At 43.4% G+C, this 26,761-nt stretch overlaps 1 protein-coding gene across 3 annotated transcripts in view; it reads left to right on the top strand.

Moving 5' to 3' along the window:
- Positions 1–11,748: 11,748 nt before the first annotated feature.
- Dab2 (DAB adaptor protein 2) overlaps positions 11,749–26,761 on the top strand; it is a 53,744-nt gene continuing 38,731 nt past the window's right edge. For all 3 annotated transcript variants that reach the window (XM_041631298.1, XM_041631299.1, XM_041631297.1), the window contains exon 1: positions 11,749–11,954. The gene's annotated coding sequence lies outside the window, so the exon portion shown is untranslated. The remainder of the gene's footprint in view (positions 11,955–26,761) is intronic.

The following is a 26,761-nucleotide window of genomic DNA, read 5'->3' as shown; positions in this document are numbered from 1 at the left end:
CACAATTGTGTGTCTCCTATGAACATCAGAAACTCTACCCATGAAGTCTCACAGCATGGCTGCCTAAACCTGACCTGAGCAATCAATAGAAAAGTTAACATGAATGTGGACAATAGAATGCTCAGGTAGCCTCAGCCATAGAAATAGCTTTCCCCAGGGAAGAGCCCAGCAATTGGTTATCCAATACCTAGTGCTCAGCCCTGAAAACATATGCACAGCAACATTATACGGACTGAGAAAATTGTATGTGGTCATTCAGAGGGGGATTTGGAGGAAAGGGAAGGGGGGAAATGATACAATTTTATATATATATATATATATATATATATATATATATATACATATATATTATAATCTCAAAAGATGTTTTTAAAAACTGAATTGTCTAGTGTGTGTGTTTGTGTGTGTGTATGAGACAGGTTATAGTTCACAGTAGCCAGGAATTCATCACATAACAAAGATTGGCCAATCCCTCAGCCCCATCTTCTCATCTAGAAAGCAGGTGAATGCTACCATGCCCTGTTTCTGCCTTTATGAAATGTTTTGCAGATCACATCTGTTCTTTATATTATTTATTTATCTATTTATTTAGTATTAGTCACAGCTCCCCCTCCCTCCTCTCCTCCCTCTCTCCACTCCCCCCACCTTCGTCCTCCTTCCCCACCCCAGTCTGCTCCTCAGAGATTGTAAATTCTCCCCTGGAAGTCAACTAAGTGTGTCCCATTACCTCTTTGAGGCAGGACCAAGTTATCTCGTTGTTCCCCCAACCCCAATCTCTCCATTTGCAGGTCATGTCTCACAAGCTAGAAAGATCATGGATAGGATAAAAGAGTCACAAAACAATGTCACAATGATGGCAATTTCACTATGAAATTGCAAAAAAAAAAAAAACTATAAACATTGCAAAAAAAAGTTCTCTAACTGAGCGGTGGTGGCGCACGCCTTTAATCACTGCCTTCAGGAGGCAGAGGCAGTCAGATCTCTGAGTTCAAGGCTAGCCTGGTCTACTACAAGACCTAATTCCAGGACTGGCTCCAAAGCAACACAGAGAAACCCTGTTTTGAAAAAAAAAAAATTCTCTAACTCCTGACATCCAACTCTGTCGTCTGCTAGATAGAGACATGATGATCTAACTTGCAAGACAGATACAAGGAATACAAAGATCAAAGTTACACACGAGTAAAATCAGAGTCCTCTTTATCAAGATCAAAATTGTCACCACGTTCTATCTGCTTCCTGTTCCTGCCCTGCCATACAGGTGATTCTAACATTTGCACAAGGGAATAAAGAAAAGCCCCATTCCTTCTGAACGTCAGCAACACAGTCAAAGTGTAGAACCCTGACTTCCAACAATGCCTTCGGAAGCTGGTCTTCTTGGAACTTGGTTTGAACAGTGGGATCCTGGCTTCCTGAAGCCAGAAAAGCGAAAAACAGGCTCCGGAACGTCTGCTCAGACAAGCACGTGACAGCGACGCCGGTCCCTTCCTAAGGCCCAGAAATCAGCAGACTTTGGACCTATTTGTTCCTCGCCCTCCGTGTGGTGTGAACCAGACAGGAAAGCCTGGGTCATCTCGTAAATCACCTGACTTCAAGCTGAAATCAGTAACCCAGAGAAACAAGCACTTCGGGAGCACATGGGCGCCCAAGGGGCTTAACCTGTCTGTTCTGATAAGACCTGATGTTGAATGATTAATATCACCTTATTCATCCTTGACCCCAGGAGGTGCTCCTTGGCACACGTTCAAACTTCACCTGCAAGGAGAACCAGGAAAGAAAGCCAAACGCTCAGTCAGTGGGCAAATGCATAAACTTTTCTGAGCTAAATCAATCTGAGAAAGTCTAGAGAATGGGGCTACAAAAGCATCTGTAGCATCCAGTTGATAAGGCGGCAGCAGTAGCTAGCAGGTAGGAAACAGCAGGGAACAAATGAAAGAATGAATGAGTGAATGAATGACTGAATGAATGACTGAATGAATGAATGGGCTCCATGGAAACAATGAGAGCATGATCTGGATCTATTACAGAACACTTCAATTATACACAATTGTTTGTTGACTCCAATTCACAAAAACCAATCATTCTGCTTTGCCAACCTTGGGTAAATTTTTGTTTATTTTCCTATTTTTTTCTTTTTCTTCTATTCCCTTTAGATTTGGGGTGGGGGATGAGATAAAGAAAATTCAAGGGTTTAGGGTTCAGGGATTTAACTCAGTGCTAGAGTACTGGTCCACCAAGCATGAAGCCGTGGGTTCAGTCCCAGTGTGGGTGTGGAATTCAATATATACCATTCCACCCACAAATCCAATCAGTCTCTACTAAGTAAATATGATAAATTAATAATAATCCTTAATATCTATTCACATTTCAATTTCTCCTTCTCAAAAATACCTTTGAGCAGTTGGTTAGAATCTTCAAGAAACACAACTGTTCACTTTTGCCTCTTCTCCGCTCCCTTTGGTGGACGCCCTCGAACAGTTGGAGAAGCAGATCATTCCTTTTGTAGAACATGCCCCATGCTGGATTTGGCTGGAGTGCATTCATGGAATTTGCTCCTTTCCTCATATACTTCCTTCCTCTAAACAGGCAGGTAATCTGGAGTTTGACTGAACAGATTTCACACTATTTTCAGTTACCTGTGCAATTTCTCCTTTCTCGCAGAAGCACTCTTTTAAAAACCATAAAGTATAAGGAATCAGTGGGGCTTGTTCGTTCATATGCCAAAATTAAACTATAACAGAGTTAGGCGGTGGGGTAGCTCAGCGGTAGATTGCATGTTTCATGTGTGAGACCAAAACCTTGGGTTCGCTGTCTAGCACACACACACACACACACACACACACACACACACACCCCAAAAAGAAAAGAGCACAGCTGTTCTACACTGTAAACCTACTAGAAATCAGATTTGCAGACTGAGCAATATTCTCTCTCTCTCTCTTCTCCATGTTCTTCGACCTACCATCCCTTCCTCTTCTACCTAAACTCTTTCAAGCTTTTATTGCTCAGCTCCGTTCTGTGCCAGCGCATGACTGTCTAACATGCGGCTGTTGCTTTTTGTATTTTAAATCACATGCAAATGGCTCCATGCCTTATTTCTCCCTCTGTAGCTTGATCTGCCAACTCACTGCAGCTATATCCACACAAACAGCTCGTGGCATCCTCTATACCATCGCTGCTACTTCTAGAGTGTCTCCAATGGGAAATACACCAGTGCCACGATTTGCTTCTATTTTCTGTTACCACACTCAAGCTGTTCTTACTTTTGGCTCTTTTTACCCCTCGTTCCTTGAGATGGAGCCTGAAAACAGAAAGTTTATTGAGATGGGGTAGGATAATGAAAAGTAGGCTGGCCTTGATCTTGCCACGTGGGTAAGGCTGGCCTTAAGTTCATGGTCCTCCTGCCTCCGCCTCCCTGGTACAGGAATTACGGGAATGTGTCATCATGCTTTGGTAGAATTCGTAAACGTATCTTCAGGAAAACGATAGGGAATTCTTCCAAGGCTGTTTGGGAAATGAAATTTCTGAGTTTGGGGGTAAGCTTAATTTCAAATGCACTTGATATTTTTAAAGATTTTAAATATTCAGAAAATGTTGCATTATCATCAGCATAGCACTAGGTGTTTGCTAAATACCATTAACCCTTTCCATGCCTTAGTTTATCTAATCTGACAGCACCTTGGAAGGATGCTTCAGAATTTCTCTTTTTAGAACTCAATGCTAGTTCGTTTTTATTATTTTTTCTTTTTATTTCTTTTTTTCTTTCATTGATTAATGAACAATGTTAGTTCTTGAACCACACAAGACTGCTAAACCATGGAGCAAGAATTTGTAGTCAGTATATTGTATCTAGAGTTATACTAAATTTGCCGGGCAATGGTGGCACATGCCTTTAATCCCAGCACTTGGAGGAGGCAGAGGCAGATGGGTCTCCGTGAATTCAAGGCCAGCCTCATCTACAAGAGCTAGTTACAGGACAAAATCCAAAAGCTAGAGAGAAACCCTGTCTCAAAAAAACCAAAAAAAAAAAAAAAGAGTTATAGTAATTCAAAATACAGTGTGATAAAAAGGCCAGATATTCTAATCAAAGAGCACTACACAACACACCAGAGACTTCCCAGAATGGAGTATGACTTCCTCCTCATTGGTCACACCTGCAAAGACCCTGTGTCCAACGTAGCATGCTGCGGCGCTAATGTCTAAGGACATTATTTTTAGGGAGACATGAGTCAACTCGGTTAACCTCCTCTTGGACAAGCAGAGGAGCATGATCCCCTTGTACATATTCAGAAGGAGGTTTACACAGTTCTCTTTCCTAACCCACTGCCCAGGCCTGAGACCAATCTTGTCCTGGCTACCCATGCCCGTTATGATAAGGCCACACTGAGAGATCTCATGGCAGTTCTTATTGGCATGGCTGTCCTCTTGCTGTCCCTATGGCTCTGCTGTGGACATCCTTCCACTTGGAAATGTCTTTCTCATGAAACAAAATTCATTCCTGGGCTTGGGCACACAAACACAGAATCCTGTGAACTCTAGAATCTTCTGTTGACCACTAGAATCATGGTTTGTACACGGGAGTAAACACAGAATTATTTTAGATTATTCAAAGACTTGGGCCACGGTCGAGCTCTGTCCTTAAGTCTGTAAAGGAAGTAAATCAAGGTGTCTGTGCTCAGAAACAAGAAGACTTAGACTAACCTGTTTGACCATGATGTTGGGAAGATATATATCAGCTGCGAACAAAAGACCCAGATAAAATCTTCAGTTAAAATGAGCAGAAAGAATGTGGAATGGCTGTAAACCTACAGTACTGTGGAGTTTAACTTTATTTTATGGTATGAGGTCCTTTGATGATCTAGTAAAAGCCACAATATACTTTTCCTAGGCAATGCACCTGTCTACACTCACACACACATGCACACTCACCACATGGGGGAGTTAAATTTGCTCTGGAATACAAAAAGTGGCTTATTCCCACCCTCCAGCTACAACGTGACTTTTAGCTGAATGTAGGGGTATACCCCTGTAATTCCAGCACATGTGAGACAAGAGCAGAAAGACTGCCATAAATTTGATGCTGTTCTCCTTCATGTAATGAGTTCAAGACCACCCAGCTAGGAATAGAAAGTGGAGACCCTGTTTGAAGGACAGGGACATCTTTTAGCTAGGATCGGTAGTATGCCCTCACAGTCTCAGCCCTGGGGCAGGAAGGCAAAAGAGCTCTTGGGTCCAAGAGTTTGAACCCATTCTGGTAGCACGGAGAGACCCTTTCTCAAATTTAAAAAAAAAAGTCTCTGGATTCTTTTTTGCAATATGCCCATTTCAGCAAAATTTACACATTTCTCTCCCCTCCTCACCTGGGTAAAACTTATCTGATGAAGATGATTTCATAATGATGGGTGCGTGGTATTAGTAGTAGAAATAATTTCTTTTTTTATTTTTTCTTTTTGAGACAAATGTTTTTGCATATCCCTGACTATCCTGGAACTAGCTCTTGTAGGCCAGGCTGGCCTTGAACTCACAGAGATCTGCCTGCCTCCGCCTGCCTTCCAAGTGCTGGCAAAACCTTTCTGATAAAGAAAACTTTTTTAGTAAAAAAAAAAAAATGTGGATTTCACATATTTTCTGTATTATTTACTAAACCCTTATCACTCTAAAATCCTTTCATGAATATGGGTTTACTAGATTCTCACTAAAAGCCAAAATAGGATCAGGAGTTAGGGGAATAACTGTTTTACAATGAAAAGGTAGACTAGCCACCCTTCCAGTAAGGAAAATGTGGTACTAGGGCGTTGCCCCAGACCTGATGCCAAATCCTCACCTCCTTTGTTAGAACATGGAGGCCGTGGTGTGTCTAATACTCTTCCAGTTTTCAAGCTGTCATTGGGTACTTGGCGGTCAAAATATAGTGTAACTTCAGAGAAAGCAGAATTGTCCCATGTATTCATTGATCTGCTTTCTCAGTAGCTTTAAATTGGGAACACGTGGCGCTGACAATTCCCTTTATCTCCTCAAGCATAGAACCAGCTCCTTCCAGGTCTTACAAAGATGGCTGGGAGCCCTGACCTCTGAGCTGTGTTGGTTCTTCCATAGCAAGGGCCAGGCCGGAAAACATAATCCCGTGGGTTTATGTCAACACAAATGGCTACTGTCAGCTCCTTTTTAAAAAAAAAAAAAACAAACATTGACAGGTGAGGGGGCAGGGAGGGAAGTCTTAGCCCGAGCTGGTACCTTACCTGAGGCCTCAGAGAGCCAAAGAGAAAAGGAAACCTGCCTCTCTACTATAGGGTTTCAATTGCAAGGGGATCACTCTCTCCAATCCCCACTGTTCTCACCTGGCAGAGAACAGCAAACTCCATATCCTCTTGACCGCATGGGGGAAAAGTATAGTGTTTTTCAATATGTTGTCCCCTAGACCACAGTACCAGCAGAACCACACCAAAGTGCTATTGAACAAGTAGATTCCAGGCCTTCCTCACACCTTGGATCCCTGAGCCTGTGTGGCATGTGTGTAGGATGTGTAGACGTGTGTCTGAGGGTGTATGGGTCCATGGGCAGACATATGGAACTGTAACACTGTTTCAGCTAGGCTTATCGGCCGCCAAGCTCTGCTATCTGCCTGTCTCTACTCCCCAACCCCCAGTGCTTGAGTTACAAGGACTCACACCCAGGCAAGCCTTGCTTTACTGTGTGTGGGTAATCGAGATCCGAACTCAGGTCCTCATGCTTACATACCAGAGAGTCTATCCACTGAGCTGTCTCCCAATCCCTAAAAATCCCTTTTGAAAGACCTCAGAGAGTACCTTCACAAGACCCATTTTAGGAGGGTTTCTCCTCAAGTTCTTCTTTTTCTCATCTTAAAATTAGATCATATATTCTTTTGATTGCACAAACCTGTACATCCACAATAGCTTTGATGAGCCGATGCATCTCAGTCTGTGGACTTTTTTTTTTTTTTTTTTTTACTTTTGTACCCGGCTCTCACCCTATCCTTTCCCTCAATACTTCCCCCTCTACCAGAGCTCTGGCAATATATATCTCAGACTATTTAGTTTCCAGTCCTTTAATCTTCAACACACATGAAGACAAACTACACTTGACATACACACATAGAGGAACTGCATTGTATATGACTAAAATAGAAATCCTTAAGATTTCTTTCTGATTTCTGCTTTTTCACTCAATAAAACCTGAAAGGTTCTAAACTCTAAGAATCAGCTTCAGTTTGCTCTTTTAGATGGTTTCGTATGGTTCCTCCATGGGTGTGAATCATAACTTAATCCCTTCCTACTGACGGACGCACTCTGTTCTCAGCTCCCTATTCCTATAAACATTAAAGAAATTAGCATCTTTATTCATCCCCATAGGACAGAGGACTATGTAAGTGGTTGCTATCCATATTCTTTTTTTTTTTTTTTTTTTGGTTTTTTTCGAGACAGGGTTTCTCTGTAGCTTTGGTGCATGTCCCGGAACTAGCTCTTGTAGACCAGGCTGACCTCGAACTCCCAGAGGTCTGCCTGCCTCTGCCTCCCGAGTGCTGGGATTAAAGGCGTGCATAACTCATATTAGGTTGCTTGCTAAATAATACAATGCTTACTTGAGTGATAATTCATATTAAAGTATTCCTCCCTTATTATCTGTTATATATACAAGCACATAGGTATAGGCCTAGGTATACAGGTAGGTGTATAGGGAGTGAATGTGACTGGTTCTAAAAATATATAATATATTGAATTTTATTCATTTATTTGTGTGCGTGTGCGCGCATGTGCACATGCTCTTGCACATGTGTGTGGAGCCCAGAGGATGACATTTAGGAGTCGGTTCTCTCCAATCTTGGTGAGTACTGGGGATGGGACTCCAGTGTGTGCATGTGTGAGGTACCCAGAGGACAATGTTTATGAGTTGAATCCTGTGGGTAGAACTCCAGCTGTCCAGCTTTGCAAACAGCTCTATCTTGCTGTCCCAACATTGAATTTTAAATGATCTCCATTTCATGCTGTTCCAATTTCCCCACGTATCCTGGTGTTGCACATCAGAATCTCTCTATGACTACACGACACATGCCAAGAGTGATTTCTGCAGCATTGTAAGGGATGTAAGGAAGAAAATAAATGACAGCAACTAGCAAAACCACCAAGAATAACCCACCTTCCAAATTGCAGAAAATCTTAGAGAAAGAGGGAGAAGGATGGATAGGGAAGGAGGGGAGGGAAAGAGAGTGAGGAAAATGGGGAATGAGAGAGAGAGAGTAGAGATGGATGGATAGATAGATGGATGGATGGATAGATAAGTGCGTATAAAAACAAATACACACTCCTTATATTTGGCCATCCCTGGCAGCAGTTGAATCTGGTGGAATCTGTTTTTCTGCAGTGTTAAATATATAGGATCAGGCAGGGGCAAGGGACACTTTAGGGAAGCAACAGCTTTTTTCCTCTTTTCTCTTCTTCACTTGACAGCCTCTATTTTATATACATATATATAGTATATGAAAAAAGGAAGGGTCTCTTGCCAGACACATCTCAATCAATTCTTGTTTCCTTTTGAACTTATTTATTCTCCTGCCGCAGCCTTCAGAGACGGTAGAACTACAGACATATCCAATCTTGCCAAGCTTGGTTTGTTTCACTTGATCATGTCTGTTTTTAACAAGCATCAACGTGTACAACTTCTTTGAGGCCAACTCCAAAGTCCCATTTACAGTTCATGAAAAAGAGCAAGATTCAAAACGGGCAGCTGAAGAAAGGCCTGAGCAGCAGAGAAAGGGACAGAGCGAGGTGTAGGATAGAAACGCCCATACGTTTGAGCGAAGAACCAACAGTCGAATCATGGAAGAAAAGACACACATAGGATAGCCTGCATAGGCAGCGCTGCTGTGGGAGCACATTCCAGGAAAATCTTAAGAGATTACTTTAATAATAAACCATGCATTCTTCAGCAAACTGTCACGGGATTAACTACCCCTGTCTAGGCTGGGAGTATAGTCCAGATTCCACCCTACCCCACCACAAGCAGGTTTTGTGCAAATGACAATCATTACGTGGGGACCGTGGTTTTTGAAAAACATCGCATTTCATTTTTTTTTCCTACCTTAGTTTTCTAAACAAATTTTGGTGGTGATAAAGAAAAATCGTGCTTTCCATAGTTGAACATCTGGGTGGGCTCTGACGTGCTTTTCCTTATGCGGAGATGTTCGTTTTAGACTCATTGAAAAGTTAACAACATAGAGGTGACAGGAAACAGCACCTCCTGGGATAAAAAGAGTTAAATTTATTTTCATTTCTTCCCCCCCCCACACACACACATAATGTGAGCAGGACATTGAGCTACTGCCAAGACCAATATCAGCACCCTAGAGATATAAAAATACACTTCAAACCAGGGTTCTTCAGCTCTGACTCTTTAGATTTCTGTATAAAACAAGGCTGTCTGTTCTGAGCTGCAACTTCGAGCCTACTGCACTCACATGAGCTGTTTGGGCCCAAGTCTCCTCTTCACACTGCAGTTCACAGCAGATGAAATCATTTTCTTTCTCTGGTTTCTAAGGTAAATCGCTTCTTTTTACTGGCAGCAAGTTAACACATCTTAGAAACAGTCTTTGAACTATTCTGATAAAGATAGAGAGAGACTTGAATGGGTGCTTCCAAGCTGAGAGATAATACATGCTTTTTGGAGACCTATTTCTTTTGTATTCTCAAAGCCCCTGTTTCCTTGAACGGACTACTTTTTTTTTTTCTAATTTCTGCGCCTTTTGAAATGAAATCATTTCTCTAGACTTCTGATGTTAGACATGAAGTAGGATGTCCTCAGAGGCAGCAGAACTAAGCATAACACCTTCACAAACCTCTAGTCATTCACAGAAAATCTTTGCTTTTTCTTTCTACAATCATAGGGGAATATTGAAAGTTTACCAGCACAACCCCATCTACTGTGCGAACCCAGGTGTGGAGGGAACACAGAGGTCAGGAGGGCAGCATACTGGCCCAGCTGTGCTGTTCTGTGTCTCTTGCTCTCCCCGCTCATGGGCCTTCCCAAGCCTGACCTACTTGCAAGCAGAAACTGCCACTCACATTGAGCTACCTCAAATTACACAGTGGCTTTGCAGCTGGGGCTAGACACGGACCACAAAATACATCCTTGGTGTGCCATAAGCCCGATTTGAACCCTTGGTTTGCAGTGCTAAGATGCATATCCATTGTATTGCTTACTCAATAAAATCAATAACCCATTCTCTCTGAGTGACAATTTGTCATTTTTATAGTTGGTATATTTTGCTTCCAACAAATGGGGTAACAGGGAGGCGAGGGAGGAGGGGGGAGAGGAGGAGCAGCAGGAAAACAGACAAGAGGAGGAGGTATAGGAAAGACTAAATAAAATAAGAGAGCAGGGAAGAGGAGGAGGAAGAAAAAGAGGAGGTGGAGGAAACCTTCCCAAAGTGTAATTTCCTAAGTTCTTAAAAAGCACCATACTGTTTTTGCAGATATTTGACAATTGTTCCTGGCTTTAAAATATGCAGGAAAGAAGCGGCAAGCTTCTATATGGTCCCTGGGGTTCTCTCTGCCACGTGTCTACAGTTCAGCATTGATAGGGACATTTTTTTTTTTTTTTTTTGGTTTTTCGAGACAGGGTTTCTCTGTGGCTTTGGTTCCTGTCCTGGAACTAGCTCTGTAGACCAGGCTGGTCTCGAACTCACAGAGATCCGCCTGCCTCTGCCTCCCGAGTGCTGGGATTAAAGGCGTGCGCCACCATCGCCCGGCTGATAGGGACATTTTTCAACGTCTCTTCTCATAGCTCAAGTTTTTCATGCAGAGATAAAAAAGAAAAGAAAAGAAGAGAAGAGAAAAGAAAAGAAGAGAAAAGATGTATGCTGGGCGGTGGTGGTGCACACCTTTACTTCCAGCCAGCACTTGGGAGGCAGAGGACGGCTGATCTCAGTGAGTTTGAGGCCAACCTGGTCTACAAAAGGGAGTTCCAGGCCAGTCAGGACTGTTACACAGAGAAACTCTTTCTCGAAAAATAAAAAAGAAAGAAATGCTATAGAAACTAACAGACGACGTCCTGCTATCTGCATGTGGGTGGATAAGCACTGAAAGATCATTGGATCATTAGATCACTGGATGTGCTAGATAGATGGTAAAGTGTTTCATTTAGGCCAGTTTCAGAGAAAGAATATGGTCTTGCATCTGTATGAGTGGTGTTAAACTTCAATATAAACACATCTTTTACCCGGGCGCCCATAGTTTTCCCTCCTATTTAATAAGCACGTCCACATTTGCAATTAACAGACACTGACTTCTTTAAAGGTGACAATCCAGTCACGTGCTCAGCTTAAGAAAGGACAGATGGAACCTGGGATCTGTCATCCCTTGAAGGAAAAGCCTGGAGTAAAGGCTTCTCTTTGTTCAAAGGCCCCAGGCGGTTTAGAATGGGTTCTCGTGCCATGCCACTTGAAGTGGCTATCCAGGGAACGGATCTGTGAAACGCAATTTAGCGGATCCCACCCCTTTCAGAATTTCCCTTTCCTGTCCTTACGTGCACCCTTCCTGGCCCCCGTTAGTGTGGGGTTCCTGGCCCTGGCGTTTGCATGGTCCTTTCTCCAGGTCCGGGCGATCGCCCCCAGCTGGTCGGGCGCACGGAGCGCAAGAGGCGCCGGTCTCCGCGGCTGCAGCGCGAGTTAATAAACAGTTAAGTTTGGAAGACTCCGTAGCACGTTGAGGGGGAGTTACCAAACCCAGGCAGCAAAAACATCCCGCCACATTCCTGGGGAGTCCTCAGCTGCCAGCATCTGATTAGAACCATATCTCTCTCTCTCTCCCCGGGAGTGGCCGCGCGGCACCGAGGCTCCCTGCCGGCGGCTATTTAAGCGGGGCCCACTGAGTCCCTAGCGCTGCAACCTAGAGGCTCCGGACACGGAGAAGTCATGCTGGCTCCGCAGAGGCACTAGCTAGCCCGTGAGTAGCTCTGCCATTCTCCTTTTCTTTGGTTCCATTTTTGCCGACCTCCTTCCCTCCTTTGCCCGCTCCTCTCTTCCCACCCCTATCTTGACTGCAGACCTTGGGCGGTGGGGGGGGGAATCTTACAAATCAGACAGTGTACTCCGGGGAAAGCGGCGGTTTTGTGGCCTGACATCTGTGGAATGCTTCCAAGGAATGCATTTTACCTTTGGGGTCGGACTCCAAGACGCCCATCCTGTGACATTTAAAGAGCCCATCCGTGTGAGTGTGTGGTGTGTGTGTGTGTGTGTGTGTGTGTGTGTGTGTGTGTGTGTGTACAGGGCGCGGAGTGCTTAAGGGCTTTGGGGCCATCCCAGGGAGAACGCCGGTGTGGCCGCTGACCACCTAATTAACTGCTGAGGGGTGTTGGGTTTTGCCTTGTGACAAAGGCTGGACGTGGGTCTGTGCCTCTAAGGAGCTATTTTCTGCTGACTGACAGGACAGGGCATTAAAAATGTGAACTTTGTCTTAGACCAGCATTCCTAGGAAAGTATCTGCCCAAGCGACTTAACAAACTTATTTTAAATCCCTGAAGCGTTTAAACGCTGTTTTCTTGACGGTTGTAAACCAGTTGGAAGGATTAAGTAAGAATTTGAGAAAACGGGCGAAAAGCGTCTGAAAACCTCAGAGCCGTAGTCAAGTAGCGGCTCTTTTAGCAGCATAGAGCAGAGGCTGTTATTTCTTCCTGTTCTCTCTCCTTCACTTAATCCCGAGCTTGGAATTCTGCTCCGTAGTAGGTTTCAGTCGGGAGCTGCTTGAATCCAAAGGGAAATTTAACTGGATTCAAAGAAGTTGGACGTTATCTCCACCTCCGGGCACCCCCCCCCCACACACACACACCCTTTCCTCTTTCTTCTTAGCTTGTGTTTGGAAGGAAGGGAGCCACTGTAAACTGAGAGGAACAGAAATGAGCCCCAGACACATGGAAAGATTTAAAAATTATGAAAGGGGCAACTTCATGAATAGTAAATGTTGCTGTAGCTCTATAAAGTGACTCGATGAAAATATTTCTGGGCCCCATAAGGCAAAGGCAAAGCGGGAGCATGAAGGGGACCAAGGCAGATACAACTTGAACATAAAGCAGTGGCAGGAAATTTGGCAAAATGTCTCATAGATACCTGGTATGGATGCTGGAATAGTCCCCATGAGATGCATAAACCATCTTTCTTACAGTCGTGAGACCTGGGCTCTGCACCCAGAAGTATTGACCGACTGCTCTAAAAGGAAGGAATAGCTAGAATTCAGGACTTGCTGCTGCTAAGTGGCTTGTCAGGGTGCTCCCCCATCCTGGGGTTAGGCTGCCTTACTCTAGTCAGGTACCCCACCCACTCCCTTTAACCAAGGCAGGGCACACACCAGAGCTGAAAGGAGTTAACTGGCTTGAGAATTCGGGCGTGTTGGGAGTTCAGGCTTTCCTGAGGAAAAAGCTCTGGGTCAGGGAAAAGCAATGCTACAGCAAATGGAACTCAGAAGGTGAGACAAGCGCGATCCCTTGAGAAAGGAGGTATTGTGACCTCCTCAAACACGTATTCCAGACACACACCGTTTCTCTCATGTTCTTCATCACTTTGGCCTCAAGCTCACTGGATTCCTCTGCTTCTTACTAATAGCAAATCCCTTCTCTCCCTACCACCAACGCCAGTCCTTTAGTGCAATCTTTACCCTAGAAACTCTTTGTTTCTAGGCTGGTATGTTCTCTCTTTCCCCTGAAGTCTTAGAGAAGGAACCCAGGACCCTGGACATGCCTGGCAAGCCGCTGAGCTGCCTCCCTAAGCCCTGAGTAGATGGCCTTCCTCTGCACCTCAGTCAAGATTAAACTCACCAGCCTCTTGCCTCTGTCCCCAGCGTGCTAGGATTATAGGTAGAGGCCACCACACCTGGCTAAGCTATGCCATTTTAACTGTGGTCAGGCGAGAGAGATAGTGGAGGAATGGGAGGAATGTCTTCTTCCTTAACCTCTAGTGCAGATGTGTTTATTGCATTGGTGATGCTGACACCAGGGTGGTTTATCTCCACCTGAGGCCCTGAAGGTCTGGGAAGGTAACCACCGTGTTGTTTTTAGGCCTTGCTGATTTGTGAAGAAAGAATCAAACACAGAGGTAGGTTCGTTCATTCATTTTTTTCTTTCTTCCTTCCTTCTTTCCTTTTTTCTTTTGATGTTTTGAGGCAGCGTCTCAATGCATTTCTCTTCCCAGGCTGAACTTGAACTTCTAGTCTTTTGACTTCTGAAATTATGGACAAGCATCACCCCCACCTGGCTCAGAGTCTGGATTTATGCTAAAGACGTATTATAATTTTAAGGGTTAAAGTCTCACCTCCTGTTCTTCAGGCCTGTTTTCATTGTCTTTCTCCACCGGTTAGATGGATTTTAGTTGGCTTTGTTGGGGGTGAGGATTATTGATTTGAAGACACTTGTTGGGCATGGTGATGGTGTAAAGTCTTCTGGGAGCTGCTGACCAGTTGGTCTGGTTTGCTCAGTCATATCCCTGTTACCTAAAATTTAAAAGACAAGGAAAACATGGCTTGCTGGGTGGCTCGCGGCCCTCAGGAAGTACCCTGGGAAGCTGCTCCTGATGAAACCATGAGGAAGTTGCTTCTTCGTTTCTCTCCTAGTCTGAGCCGAAACCTACTACTGCTGTGATCAAGCTAACTTGGAAACGCCATGTGTTTCTTTGCCTCCTTCTCTCCACTTGGGAGATTACTCATTCCTTTTCTTGAAGATAAAGTGAGGATGTTGTCCTGGGTGAAGGCCGCTGAAAGGAGTTCACCAGGGGCATAAGTTGCCCCATCTGGAAGACTGGCAAGGGGACTGCCCTGGGGGTTATATAACCGATCTACCCTATAAGGTTTCCTACGGTGGACAGAACTAAAATGGGAAGCAGACTGGCAATGTGAAACACCTGAGGAGCAGGATGTGGTTTCTTTGTTTTGTTTTGGTTTTGTTCTCTCTGGAGTTGTAATTGTTATATAGTTGAAGCGCTATTACTGAATTGCAGAGGCTGGCCCAAGTCTCATTTACAAGACAGTGTTTCCATCAGATAAGTGTGTTTAAGGGAAACCTAAATTATGGGAAGATATTCTAGAGGGTTGGTTAATCATGTCAATCAGAAGCAAACTGTCAAGTTTCTTCTTAGAGACAGCCCAAAGTCCTGCTTAGAGGCACAAATGATGGTGGGTGTCTTAAAGGGCCAGCAGTTCGTGCATTCATAAGATAGCTGCTGTTCATCCTTCCGCCAACAGCACTGTTGGGTAGTGGTTAAAACTATCTGCACCTTTGCTTAGTAAAATGACCTTGGGCACACAGAATGACCTCTGTAATTCAGTTTTCTGAGGAAGAACAATAGTACTTGGGGACACTGGGAAGATAAAATTAATCTATATCTTTGGGATACTTTATCGGCTTATTTCTGCCCCCTGAACAACTGATAAGGGGACTTTGTGAACACTGGAGGCAACTGAAGAATTTCTTAATCAAAACTGAACACCATTCACCCTATCTGAAAACACTGTTAATCATTCAAGTACTCGATACTAAGGGAGCTTGTACGTTTGCTTGAGTTCACGCTAGAACAGACAGTTACTCTCTGTTCTCAGCGTGGAAGCCTGCTATTTGGTTTGGTCAGAATGACCTCTGGTCTCTTTTCAATCTTCCCCACACTCTCTCAGACTCCCTACCGAGAAAGAATGACCCTTCTGAAGTCAGCATTCTAGCCAAGGAAGTGGGAAAGGGAGGGACCACCCTGACTAAACTAGTGACTAGGCCAGGACATTGGGGCCCCAATACTATCATGGCCCACATAGCTGGGCAGGTTGCCATGGTTATTCCCTTTCCTGCATCTTTCCACCACCCTCGGAGGAAACTTGCCTCTCTAGGGCAAGCAGAATCAGAACAAATTGCTTCCTGGCCTAAAAATGGAAGTTACTCAGGAAAGTAGAATCTCTCTCTGCACGTTGCCCTTCCCTCACCCCTCAAACTTATTCTAATTCCAGTATAAACTTTTTAATCTTTGCTAGCTCCTCTACACCATCGAGATAACAAAATGTGCTGGCTAATAACATTTCAGTTATTACTTCAGGGTGGAAGCAGCCTGGCAATTTTTGTCCCTCTTCTAACCTTCTCAGACTAGCTAGAGGCAAGTGACCTTTGGCTGATGTAAGCTGGTAAGAATTCTCAGTAATGGAACATGCCAGCTTAATGTTTAGTTCTAGGGAAGTGACTAGGAAGCAGAAAGTATGACGACCATCTCAGATTTTCAAGAAATGTCAAAGAAATGGGTAAGGGAAGAACAGGAAGTAAGAATTCTAGAATGCTGTATCTGTAATACTGTAAGAGGTAAGAACTGTGTTGCCAGGGTGGGGCAGGCACCTCTGTGTATAAAACCCTGGATTCGACCCCCCAATGCTACAGAAATGAAAGAAAATGAAAAAATGCTATCAAACCTGGAAGAAGCTTGAGTGACAGGCAGAAGGTTTAAGATGTTTCTCTTGGTAAAAGCTGGTCTGCTTTTCCTTAGTAACATGATGGGATGCATGGGGCTAAAACACACTAGGATCTACAAAGTACATACACACTGCCGTTGGTAAGCAGATTCGTAAAAACCAAAGTCGCCCTCTCAGGATTGGGCACTTACATGGTGTATGTTTCATAGCTAGAGGAGCTTTCCTGAGACAGTTTCGCAGAGTGAGGTCTTTCTCCACTCCGGATTGATTGAACCAAGATGGCAGGGAGGCCTTGCCCAGTTACATTCTACATACCTTTTAGTTGATCTAAGAGTAACATTTGTAATTCAAATTGGTTTTTGTTGTTGTTATTGTTGATTGTTTTTGGTTTTTGTTGGTTTTTCGAGGCAGGATTTCTCTGTAGCTTTTGGTGGCTGTCCTGAAACCTTGAACTCACTGAGATCTGCCTGCCTCTGCCTCCCAAGTGCTGAGATTAAAGGCGTGCACCACCAATGCCCAGCTTTTTTTTATTATTATTTTCTTTTATATTTTTGCTTTTGTGTTGTTTTCTTTCTTTTTTTCTTTCTTTTTTTTTTTGTTTTGTTTTTGTTTTTGACACAGGGTTTCCCCAGCCCTACCTATCCTGGAACTTGCTTTGTAGACCAGGCTGGCCTCGAACTCAGAGATCTGCCTGCCTCTGCCTCCTGAGTGCTGGGATTAAAGGCGTGCGCTACCACCTACTGGCTTGTAATTCAGTTTTATGTTTCAGGCCTTCAATAGAAAACATAACAATGTTTGCTTAGGTAATAGTTTGGATGCTCACCTTACGAGACCTGGATAGAGGTGGGCGGTCCTTGGGCTTCCCACAGGTCAGGGAACCCTGATTGCTCTTGGAGCAGATGAGGGAGGGGGACTTGATCGGGGGAGGGGGAGGGAAATGGGAAGCAGTTGCGGGGAGGAGGCAGAAATCCTTAATAAATAAATAAATTTAAAAAAATCGAAAAAAAAAATAAAATGCACATTGGAAAAAAAAGAAAACATAACAATGTACCTCAGTTTCTAGAGTCATAGGAATAATAGAGCAAAACTACTTAAATATAATTATGTTTAGCTGCATCTTGAGTTGCAAAAAAATGAGAAAGCACATATCTACCACATTTTATCCATGGCTTTCTTGATCTGAGGAAAGTGAGTATAATCCTTAGTTTTAGCACAGTGCCTCACTTCTAAATCCTTTTACCTAGGCTGAGGTTTTTAAAGAGTATCATTAATCGCCACGTATTAGGAGACTGTCTTGGCCAACATCTTTTTAAAAAGGACTCCAGTAAGCTACACCATTACCCTTAAACCATGGTTTTCTCTAGCCCACATAACTTCTACATTTCTTCTCCAGGCCATGTCCAGAAGTGCAGATGAGCGCCTCCACTCTAAATCAATCTACTGCAGTTGGGTTTTAGAGAGCTCTGTGTCTTAAGAAGGATCAATCCATTCCCCCATTTAACTTTCATTATACATAACTTGCAAGAAGACAAAAAAAAAAAAGTCTGGACTGCGAATATAACTCTTTTGCTAGAGTGTTTATGTAACATGCCCGAGACCTGGGGTTCAATCTCCATTCTGAAATAGTTGTAACTCAGGCAGCTAATGCCAGCATTGGGAAATGGAGGCAGGAAGATCAGAAGGTCAACAGCATCAGAATTATGCAGTGACTTTGAGGCCAGCATGAGTTACTTATCTCAGAAAGAGATGCCTCCATTTCTTAGCTCCAACATGATCAGCTTGTTCCACATCAGATCCCGAGGATGAATTGAGCTTTAGTTGTTTCTCTGAGTATTTACAAAGGATTCAAGTAACTCATGGTGCTGAGTTGGCAGTGGAGAAACAGCAACCCCAGTGAATAGGAATAAGGAAGAAGTCTGCTGCAGGTGAGGCCACGCACACAAAGTCTAGAATTCTGCCAACCTGCAATGGAGTGGCAGCCCTAGAATTTCTCAGAAATGCTACTAAAAGCCACGCATGTGACTTATTGGTAGAGCTCTTACCAAGTATGTACGAGGCTCTGGATTTGTTTCCCAGGTTTTGTTTTTTGTTTTTGTTTGTTTGTTTTGAAAAATAGCTGTTCAATGTCCCTAACCCTTAATTATCACATTCACCTTGCTAAACAGTCCTAAGAATGACCGTTATGGGTAGAGATCCCGCCCCTGACCAAAGCATGCCAGTGTCCTCCAGAAATGAGATGGCCAAGGTTAGTGGTTCAGAACACGGGGTCTGAACTACAAATGACCGTGTCCACAAACCAGCTTTGCTGTAACACAAGAGGTACAACATCTGAATTTCATTTTCCCTCTCCGTAAAGCAAAGGGACTCAAAGTTACAGCTAAAGGGAAGTGGAAAGTTCCTGAGAACGGCTGCTGACGCAGACGAGCAAACCCTTCTGGGGCTGCTGTCCTCAGTGAAATAACGGGGCTGATGCTGGGAAACGGTCTCATCCTCGTTGTTGGTGTAGTTTAGATCAGCTCGATTCTGACATAACACATAGAGGCTGAGAGATAAACCAACTTTTGTTGATGTTTTGAAAACATTAAATATGGGGGGTCAAGTAGTAGAATATGGCAATATTTTATAGTCCAATGAGACCAGCAACTGTAAACTTCCATGGTTCCACTTTGGTCTGCTCGGGACAATAGAGACTTTTTGAAGTCGAGTGAATGTATACATAAAAATCTGGAACATGAAAAGTAACCCTTTCCTTCCTGGGTCCATGTCAGGTATAGATGCTCTCCTACATAACCTCAATTTTCCTTTCTCTCTCTCCCTTCTCCCTCCCTCCCTTCTCTCTCCCTTCTCCCACCCTCCCTATGGTCTTCCCTGTAACCTTCTCTATCCCCCTCTCACCCTTCCTTTCTTCCTCCTTCCTTCCACTTCTCGGCCCTCCCCCCTCCCTCCCTTCTCTCCTTACTTTCTTTTATGAGACAGAATCTCACTCAGTAGCCCAAGCTGGCATCAAACTCCTGATCTTCTGCTTCAGCCTCCCAAGGGCTGCATGGATGATATGCACTGTAACACCCAGTTTTTACATTTTGTGTTTTTAACTGCTCTATTTAGGACCAAAGTCTGTTCTGATCGCCTAGATATATGATTCATAAGTTAATATGCTTTTATGTTGTCTTTTAGTGTTTTAGAAATAAGCCAAACGCATTCCCAACTCTTTCGGAGGTGTTGGTTAGTGAAGAAGGATGGACCCATTTGGCTTTGGGTCGCCATGGTCAAAGGAGTTATTCACTGTGCTGAATCAGGATCGGAAATCACCATGGATATACACGCTAGGTCTAGAATCTCTGTGCTTTAAGCAGGGGATGTTTTAGCTGTGCCTTAGTTACATCACCACTGATAATATTGTTATTGTTTTCATCATATTTGTTTGATCCCCATCCCCTCAAATATTATAAGTGCAGACCCATTTCTGAAGTGTAAAACAAAAGTATAACTGACTCTTCCATCAATAGTTAATGATGTTCAATGTTGATTTCTACCAGGATATAGGTTGAACTACAAGTAGAACTTTTCTTTGGGGGGGGGGGAGTGGTTGAAACAGGGTTTCCCTGGATTTGGAGCCTTTCCTGGAACTAGCTCTTGTAGACCAGGCTGGCCTCGAACTCACAGAGATCCTCCTGTCTCTGCCTCCTGAGTGCTAGGATTAAAGACATGTGTCACCACCACCCGGCTCTTCAGGTAGGATTTTTCAGAAAACATCTAGATAGGTAGATAGATAGATAGATAGATAGATAGATAGATAGATGATAGAGAGATAGACAGACTTGAATTGGAATGATAACTGATTTTACTTGGAATCCAAATTGTCTTCTGAAGTATAACTTGATGCAAGGATGTTTGATTAATTGCTTCAAAACCTGTTGGGGAGATGCAATTTATTTAGCTGTCTGGAGTTATAATTAAACATTGGTTGAAATTTACAATTGGATGCAGCTATTTACCTTATGCAGGCTAGCAGACACATGCTAATTACCAACCACAAAGAAATTTAGCTGAGAGTGGCACGTGCCTTTAATCCCATCTCTAGGAGGCAGAGAAAGGCATTCACCTGTGAGTTCTGGAACAGTCTGGTCTACATTTGTGTGTGTGTGTGTGTGTGTGTGTGTGTGTGTGTGTGAGAGAGAGAGAGAGAGAGAGAGAGAGAGAGAGAGAGAGAGATAAAGAAAATGCCCATGTGATGACACATGCCTATGGTCCCAGCACTAAGGAAGCAAAACCAAGAAGAGCTTGAGTTCAAGGCCAGCCTGGGCAACATAGTGAAATCCTGTTGACAATAAAAATGAAATTTAGAGAAAATTATAAACCAACCAACAGAATTTTGTTTCAGTTGAATGGTGTGGGGTATTTACACAGGTCCAGATGAAGACAAAACAGTCAGTGGTTTGTAATAATGGAATTAGCCTTAAAGGGACTAAAGGAAATTAAATATGCAAAGGTAAAATGAGAATACACAATGAGAAAATATGCTGAAGGAAGAAGTAGACAAGGGAATCGTGTAGGTGGGAAGGAACGGGGTGTGCTCAAATCACTGTCCATTCTGACCAAGAGAGTACGTGTGTATAGCTAAGAGATGATAATATGTAGAAGGAAAACACGGAGCACAGCAGTCAAGGAAGTGCGGTCTTTATTCGCTAAGAGGATCTCTTCATTTAAGCAAAAATACATGTTGATTCAGGCAAGTTAACCTGTTTAAGCTAGCAAGAGAAGTACGAGTGTGGGTTGCTTAGCAGTTGAAGAAAATCCTACCATCAAAGTAGGGCAAAGATTTGCCTGAATTAATATAAAGGAGCAAAGGGGAAGTGAGTATGGTTGTCATATACTTATTTTGAGTTTTTATGAGACAGGTTCTTTCTATATAGTTCAGGCTAGCAACCAGTTCACTGTTTAATCTGAGCTACATCCAAGTTTATCAATCTTTCCTGCCATTGACCTGGCCAACCCCCAATCTCTGGTGCTGGAATCACAAGCCCACGCCACCACCTCCCCATCTGTGCACTAGTCTTAGTGCTTGAAAATACTATACTCTTTAACAGGTTCTATAAAGCTGAGAAAAGTGGCGTAGACGCCAGGTGGTGGTGGTGCACGCCTTTAATCCCAGCACTCTGGAGGCAGAGGCAGGCAGATCTCTGAGTTCAAGGCCAGCCTTGTCTACAAGAGGTCCAGAACAGCCGCCAAAGTTACACAGAGAAATCCCTGTCTCAAAAAAGAAAAGAGTAGCTAATTCCCTCACCTCAAACGTTTTTATTAAGGTGAGGGAAACATTCTACATGACTCAGAGCAACAATGGGTCATGGTCACTGTGAGAAAATGATAGAGCAAGTGAGAGACCAGGAGAAACTTCTGAGGCCGTGCACCTTGAGTAGCCTTTGAATGACAGATTGGAATTTAAGTTGGAGAAGGCTAGGACAGCAGCATCCGAAGCCTGAGAGCATGACACAACCATATCTCTGTTATGAGAAACAGAAGAGAATGGCTCATCTAGACAGCTGGTGGCTATGACTTCAATTGTCTGCACCCTGGTTAAGGACTCTGAAGCTTGCATTAAGTACAAGTGCAGGTATTGAATTTGATTAGTACAAAATCAGGCAGTCTCATCCAGTTGGCACATCTACATAAGTCCTCCATAAAAGTTGACCTGGCACAACTAGAGTCATTTAAAACATGGGCTATCATTGGCCTCCTTTGAAAAGATGGACAGTATTAAATCACTGCACCCATTGACTTTAAGTATTTTAAGTATATTAAGGAACAGCATGGTATCTGTGTAGAGAAGGTAAAGAACAACATGCCATGAGCCAGGCACACATAGCATCTACTGACTGTGACAAGGAAGCAAGGTTGGGAAGGAACTCTTGGCTGAAGCGCAGTAAAGAGGGAGATGAGAAGCATGAAAAAAAAAAAAACAACAACTGTGAGAAACCGTGAGTCAGAATTTTGCCAGACCCAGTAGATATGTGAAGAGGATGAAGTCTGCCTCATTCCAAGTTGTAGATTTTGTAGATACGCCCAGGGACAGAACAAATTCTCTGTCTCTTCCCAGTCCATCCACAGTGTTGCTGACACTCAGCTTCTGGTGTGAGAACTCCTCTGCAGAATAATGGATGCAGGCATGTTCTGCTTGAGAGTCTGGATGCAGAGGCTTCCTGCAGCCAGCACTTGTGAGGTGCCTGGATAAACTACTTTCTTGATAAAGACAGTCATAACGTGAGGTTAATGCTTTTGTAAACTAGGTAGTGCCCTTTAACCAAAGCTAGCTGGAGTTAGTGGGAGGGAGAGAAGGTTGCATTTTCCTGATACCTGTTTCATTTAAGTAAGGAGTTTGCTTCATCTGAAAATGTCTTTCTTGAGGTCCAGTAACATGTTTGGGATAAGATGTAGACATTGACATCCCTCCAAGTGGTTCATGCTTCTCCTGGGTGAAACTGGGTGCCAGATGGATGTAATATTTCCTTCTGTTTGTTTATGAAGCTAGGGATGACTCAGAACCCTGGATTTTAAGTTAAATTTTACAGAAAACACCACAGATACTCTTAATGAGCCTACCTTGCCCAGCTCTCAAGAAAGACAGACAAGGTGTTAGTAAACTTCCCCAGATGTTGCGGCCAGCATTTCCATTGTTTTAACTCCCTTCATACATATATGTATGTGTGTGTGTGGTTGCTGGGAATTGAACTCAGGACCTTTGGAAGAGCAGGCAATGCTCTTAACCGTTGAGCCATCTCTCCAGCCCCTTAACTCCCTTCTGTCTCTGAAGTATTCATCACTCCTCAAAGGCCTGCTTTACCTGGTGGATGGAACCCCCTGGCTAATCACAGTTACACCTCGTGGTTTCCAGGCTGATATTCCATCCAAGGACAGCTTTTTGTTTCAATTTTTTTTATTTTTGAGACAAGGTTTCTCCGTAGCTTTTTTGGTTCCTGTCCTGGAACTAGCTCTTGTAGACCAGGCTGGCCTCGAACTCACAGAGATCCACCTGCCTCTGCCTCCCGTGTGCTGGGATTAAAGGTGTGCGCCACCACCGCCTGGCCCCAGGACAGCTTTTCATTCTTTTTTATTTGGTTTAGCACCTATAGACACCCACCAAACGGTTTATTAAATTGCCAATCAAAATTGAATACAGATGACCTAAGGCTCAGAGCTGATTACTGGTTTGACTTAACATAATTTCTGCCCAAAAGAAAAAGAAAACTTAAATTTATTTATTTCGTTTTGCTTTGCATTTTTGAGACAAGGTCTGGAGCTGGAGCTCAAGATGGTCGGGAACTTACTATGTAGCCCAAGCTGACCTCCTCCTGCCTTAGCTGGTCCCACCCGACTCCACTGTTGGGATTATATATATATATATATTTGGTTTTTCGAGACAGGGTTTCTCTGTGGTTTTGGTGCTGTTGGGATTATAGACATAAGCCACCACACCCAGTGAGAAGCTTAATTTTTAAAATGTGCTTGTGCAGCTGGACTGTTATTTTAAATGCAGTTTCCACTAGCCTTTCTAAAATGCGGATGGCATTAGACTGCCAGCCCAGTACTCCCTAGACTGCTCCCAGTGTGTCCAAGAAACAGCTGGAAACCAAGAACAGGTCCTAGCTTAACCAGCTTCAAAGTCCCACCATTAAATCAATTTTCCAAAGTTTAATTATTTGATTCAAAACTTACTGCTCAATGGTTAAGATGCTTGCTTATTCAAAAGAAGTTCAGACCCAGCAACTCATGGACACCCGTTAACTCCAGGCACTAGGAATCAATCTGTGTCTTCTGGTCTCACCAGGCATTTGCATTGTTCAAACACCACACACACATGCACACACAAACACACGCACATGTGCACAGACACACACAGGACACACGAATAAATCAGAATAAAATAAATTCTAAAAAATCATCTTACTATTGAATTTTTAATTTATCAGGAGATTTTCCTAGCAGCTTTAGGTAGGCATCAGTTAAATGGTGTCCAGGATGAAATTTTAGGCTGACTCTGGGCACTGCTCGAGACATCCAGATGCTCTTGGTGGGTGTCACAGAATCCTAATTATCTCTCTTAGGTGCTAACATCAATCTCAGTACCTGATCCATGCTTGCATCCTAGCTGTGTTCTCCATCACTGCAATGCTCCAAGGTCTACCTGAATATTTATTTATTTATTTATTTTTGGTTTTTTGAGACAGGGTTTCTCTGTAGCTTTGGAGCCTGTCCTGGGACTAGCTCTTGTAGACTAGGTTAGCCTGAAACTCACAAAGATCCTCCTGCCTCTGCCTCCCAAGTGCTGGGATTAAAGATGTGCGTCACCACCACCCAGCTCTCTCTGAATTTTAAATATTGCTATCTGATACATGAACACACCTTCAGGAAATATGGTTTTAAAATAAAAGCACATGTACGTCACATCCTAGCTATGTAAGAATTAGCAATGGTCTACCTTTCCATAATAATCTTTCCTCAATACTGATGTTTCTAGATTTTCCTTTGGTTTTTCAAGACAGGCTTTCTCTGTAGCTTTGGAGCCTATCCTGGAACTTACTCTGCAGACCAGGCTGACCTCAAACTCACAGAGATCTACCAGCCTCTGCCTCCCAAGTGATGGGATTAAAGGCGTGCACCACTACTGCCTGGCTAGATTTCCAACAGTTATAAAAGAAACACAGAATGGGAAAACATACTGCTTCGAATAAGTCATACTGTTGTGGTTATTTTAGTTTATAGCTGCCTTTGACAAAAGACGTCCTTGTTTTGTTTTCTAAGCTGACACTTCAAAATGTCATTTCACTTCTAAAATGGGCATTAAGGAGACTCCTTTTGAAGATAAGGTGGGTCATGAAATAAAGGGTATAATATATAATTGACCTTTGGCTTTTATAAAAGCCACTTTTAGGACGCAGTCTATTTGAAGACTAAGGGTCACTGGCATCATTGCTCCTTTAGAAGGGATGACCTTGAATCTGACAGTTGAGATTGTTAGACCTTAACCTTTTGATGAAAAGGCCTTCCCAGGAGATTAGTCAAGTTCTTAAATAAAAGACCCCGGCAGTGTTGAATCACATCCACGCAACTCTCATACTACAAAGCTCTCTGACTCTTTGATGCCTTCCTGCGAGTACCCGGATTTGTCTCCACCGCAACCTCGAGGCCATCACTCAACCTTAAAGTCTCCCCAGTACTGTCTAGACAAAATAGAGTGCCAAAGCTCACCGTAATCCAGCTTGACCTGACTCTCAACATTTCCCCTGGCATCATGAGCACCCTGTATCCCTACTCAGTTGATATAAATACTCTTTCTTCCTTGCTAAGAATTCTTCGTTCCCAGATAGATTTTCTGTACAAGTTACACCCAGCCTTGGGTGGCTGGGGGTGGGGGTGGGGTTGGCTTAATCCTTTCTTTTGACTCTGTGGCTTCCAGGCAAAGATTGGGGCAAAAGCTTGAAGCAAGGATGCTTAATTATACAAGTCAGCTTTTCTGATCAAATAGGAATAATACCGAAGAATCACGTGAGAGCATCCTAGTATATAATATTTGATACTTCCAAACCATCCCCAGTGATACTCTGCACAGTTTCTGGGCTGCTCCGATTTTCCTTAACAAATCCCCTTTGGAAAGCTTATTACTTAATATTCCATTTACTTTTTTTTTTTCCTTCTGCAGTAGTGCAGACTTGTCAGGAAAGAGATCTCCGTATATCCAAGCTCTAGGAGAATTCCCACAGTAGAGCAGGAATACAGATTTGTTATGTGATTTGCTTTCCTGGTGTGTATTAGAAGCTTATTCAAAGGGACGCACCCCCTAGTTAAACAGGTCTCGAACTCACGATGTAGCTGAGAAGGGTGTTGAACTTCTGATCCTCTACCCTCTTCCTGTAGAGTAGAGTAGAGATGTCCACCACCACACTGCTTTAGCAATGCTACCGACCGCATGAGGGCCTTGTGCATGCTAGGCAAGCACACTAGCAACTGTAGTAGGGGTAGACTGGAATTTAGTGTAGAGAACCCCAAAACCAGAGAGACTGATTCTAGGAAAGAAGCTTTATTCATATCCATGTCTAGTAATTGTCTTGAAATCAGAATTTTGCTTGTTTGAGAAGGACAAAGCAAACTAAGCCTCTCTCTCTGCTTTTCCTGGCGCAGCTAATTATTTGTATGTTTCTACAAAATGTAAGGTACTAAAGACATTGTTAGTTAACACAGGAACTGTAAAAATTCACCAAATTTTTCAGACTTCACCCAGTCTGTGGAGTTTGGAAGGGTTCCTTCCCAACCTTAGAGATTCTGCCTTAACC

The sequence above is a fragment of the Microtus oregoni genome, unplaced genomic scaffold, assembly GCF_018167655.1.
Source record: "Microtus oregoni isolate MIOR12 unplaced genomic scaffold, Mior012 000036F_ref0000092, whole genome shotgun sequence".
Classification (NCBI taxonomy): domain Eukaryota; kingdom Metazoa; phylum Chordata; class Mammalia; order Rodentia; family Cricetidae; genus Microtus; species Microtus oregoni.
This window is presented reverse-complemented; position numbering and strand designations above follow the sequence as displayed.